This window comes from Octodon degus, unplaced genomic scaffold (genome assembly GCF_000260255.1).
Source record: "Octodon degus isolate 3935 unplaced genomic scaffold, OctDeg1.0 scaffold00342, whole genome shotgun sequence".
In the NCBI taxonomy this organism is placed as follows: domain Eukaryota; kingdom Metazoa; phylum Chordata; class Mammalia; order Rodentia; family Octodontidae; genus Octodon; species Octodon degus.
The window spans coordinates 792,828-796,467 of NW_004524918.1; positions in this window are offsets into that span (position 1 = coordinate 792,828).

The window sequence follows — 3,640 nt, forward strand, 5'->3', positions numbered from 1 at the left end:
AAAAAAAATAAAAAATGTATTTGGTACAGGGTCTGCAACGTCTACAGGGTCTCACTATGAAGATCAGATTTATAGCGATCCTCCTGTTTTCAGCCTCCCAAACACTGGGATTACAGGTGCACACCAGGAATCCCAGTCTCAATCTTTGCCTCAGTGCACCCTGGGGGCGGGGCCAGCACAGCACACTGGGGATTGAACCAGTCCCTGCGCTCTGCCTCAGCAAACACTTTCGTCCGCTGAGCTATCTGGCCAGCCTTTGAACTCACTTTTTAAGTCAGGCTGGCCTCAAACTCATAGTAATCCTCCTTCCTCAGCCTTCCCAGTGCTGGGATTACAGATGTGCACCAGCACACCCAGCAAGCTGGATTTATTTTCCCTCTTTCTACTCATCTATTGTCCCTGGACCACTTTTTTTTTTTTTTTTTTTTTTTTAACCAGGAATCAAACTCAAGACCTTGCGCTTGCCAGGCAGATGCTGCACTGCTGAGCTATCTCCCCAGCACCCCTGGCACCACATTTTCCCGTTTCTGTACCTTTTGTTTTTGGCAAAAACCCTTATACCCTGAGAGCACCTTCCCTGTTAACGTCAGTAAATGCAGCTGCTTTTCATCTACTTCTGGGTGGATTCTTGCAGTTCTTCGCACAGTGTACACAAGTGCCCGGAGTCTGTCTCAGGAGGACCCGTGACAGCTGATAATCGTACCGATGTTGACCAAAAAGAAGCACAAAAGTAGCAAAAAGAGGCAGTACCTGAATTCTTGCAAAAAACCCTGCTTATTCCTAGAAAAGACATGGCCCTTCCTCCCCTTTCCTAGCCTATCCTTCCTCCTCCTTTCTTCTACCTCATTGTCTATTACCTTCCACCACTGCCAGGGCCAAGAGTTGCTCTGTAAACTTATCTCCCATCTGTCCTATTCTTAGGCAAAAATAAAAGTCTTTCACTCTGAAGTGCTGCTCAGTCCTATTAGTTCTATAGTTCCCAGAGGGAAAGAAGATCCAACTGGGGTTAAAAAAAAAAAAAAAAAAGTAACATTTTCAACTTATAATGGGTTTATCTGTATATAAGTGAATCCTAAGTGGTGGATCATCTGAGATATTTCATTTTCTATTTATGATTAACACCAATTCCCTAGGCTTCTTTTTTTTTTATTTTTTATTTGTTGTTTAGTAGTTTTCACCAGTTTCACTGGGAGTCTTGACAAAGAGATGTGAGGCAAAAGCAAGATGCTCTGGCTTTGGGCTAGCGAGCTAGCTCAGGGGACTAAAGCGCCTGCTTGGGCAAGCTTAGGCAAGCGCAAGGACCGTGGTTCAATCCCCGGCACCACATGCTCTGAGCCAGCCACAGAGTCCTGGTGTAGTGGCACACGCTTGTAATCCCAGGGCTGGAGAGGTTGAAAACAGGAGGATCACCATGAGTCTGAGCTGTGTAATGAGACCCTGTAATCAAATACATTTAAAAAAAAATGCTCTGGCTTTGAAGCTACTGGAAGGGGCCTGAGCTGAGGGGTACAAGGAGTGTGGGCCTAGAAGCAGGAGGGGGAGAGCAGCAGATGCTCCCCTTCTGGGGCCAGAAGGAATGAGCCAGCCTGCACTTTGACTGTTACCTCATGAAACTGATCTTAGATTGCTCACCTCCAGAGCAATAGAGAACAACCTTGTAGGGTTGTACATTTGTTTCTGGTAGCTCCTCACAGCCACAATCAGACTCAAACACGCCACTCTCTCTCTGGGGGCTAACCCCCAAGGGACTGAGTGGGAAAGGACAGGAGGAAATGAGGGGAATGGAAGATAAGGTTAGACGGAAGGAGTTGACCCTGGCTCTTTTGGTTCAGCCAGAGCTGGGGTGGGAATCACCATTTCAATGAGGCTTAGAGGTCTGTGATAATAATAAACTTCAGTGGCCTCCAGGGACTCTTTTGAAAAAGACAGGTTAAACTTCCTGGTATTTAAAAAATTTACACCTGAGTGTGTCCAACCTTGGCAGGTTTCCTAAAGGTCCTTGAGATTTCATGTAGGGTTCACAAGGCTATCCAAAGCAGTCTTCCCCTCCAGAGCCTCCGGTTAATCACATCATCCCTATGTCATGGGGTGCACACCTCTCAGGGGCTCACCCTGACCTCTGGGGACTGGAATGTGTTTTCTCTGACGGGAGGCTGTGTGCCCTCTTAGCTTCCCGATCCCTTGTGCAGGCGGTGCCAGGCCCCAGGCTCCAGAGGTCTCAGGATGGGTCACACCCATGTCTGGGCCCTGCTCAGCCTGGTGTTGAAACCCAGCTCTGCCACTTATTGGCTGTTGGCCCTTGGGAGAGGAACTTACCTTTTCGTGCCTGACTTGGCCTAGAAAAAATATTGCTGAATATTTAAAATAATCAGCTATGCACCCCACAAGCCTGAGGCCCCAAGCTCAGCCTACAGAGCTCATCTCCGTTAGCTGAGGCTCCTTGGATTTGATGTGGGAGTGACTGTAGACCCCTTGTTGTGACCCTAAACTGAAGCTGAGGCAGAAAGTGAACTTTATAACTTCCTGCCACGCTCCAGCCAGGGCAGCCTGTAGGCGGGGGTGGGGGGGGTGAAGTCTTGGAATGCCAGGCAGGCCATCAACCTGTCATTTGTTCAGCTTGTTTTTTTTTTTTTTTTTTTTTCTGGGTGGGCAGTTCAGGCTAACCCTGAACTCACTACATAGCCAGGTTGGCCTCAGTCTCATAGTGAGCCTCCTACTTCAGCCTCTCAAGTGCTGTGTCTAGGTTACTTTTTTTCTCATTGCTGGGACAAAATACCTGACACCACAAATCAAGAAAGAAAAGGTTTATTTAGCTCACAGTTTGTGGAGGTTTCAGTCCGTACTTGGCTGGCTCCAAGGCAGAGCGGCACATGGCAGAGGGCAGCTGTTTATGGCAGCAGAAAACAACAGAAGCAGCAGGAGCTAAAAGGGAGGAGCAGCAGTAGAAAGCAAGCCTCTCTCCCTCCCTTATATTGCATTCACGCTCTCTGCCCTGGGGCGGGTGTAGTACTCACACCCATAATTCCAGCACTGGATCATCTATTAATCACAAACTCTAGAAACCACCCATGACTGCATGAGGCTTTTGGGGGACGCCTAGACAGAAACCATAATATGCTGGAATTCCAGTTGTATACTATCAAGATCAGCCATAAACAGTTTATTATGAGGTAAATGTAGATTTATATATATATTTTTTCGGATTTATTTATATATTTATTTATTTCTGTTGTACTAGGGTTCAGACCCAAGGCTTTCACCTGGGGTTGTATCTCCAGTGCTTTTTATTTATTTTTTATTTTATTTTATTTATTTATGTTTGACGGAACCGGGGACTGAACTCAGACCCTTGTGCTTGCCAGGGGAGCACTTATTCTATTGAGCTATCTCCCCAGCCCACTTTTTATTTTTTGAGACAAGATCTCATTAAGTTGCTAAATTGTACAGACTGAGCTCAGATTTGCAATCCTCCTGCCTTTGCTTCCTAGAATGCTGGGATTTCAAGTATGTGACACCATATCCACTTTCAATAGGGAAAAGACTCAAATCTTCAGAAAAAGATGCACAAGTCATACCATGCCACTCATTTTATTGCTTCACCTGCATTTTATTGCTCGTATTGTTCTTTTTTTTTTTTTTT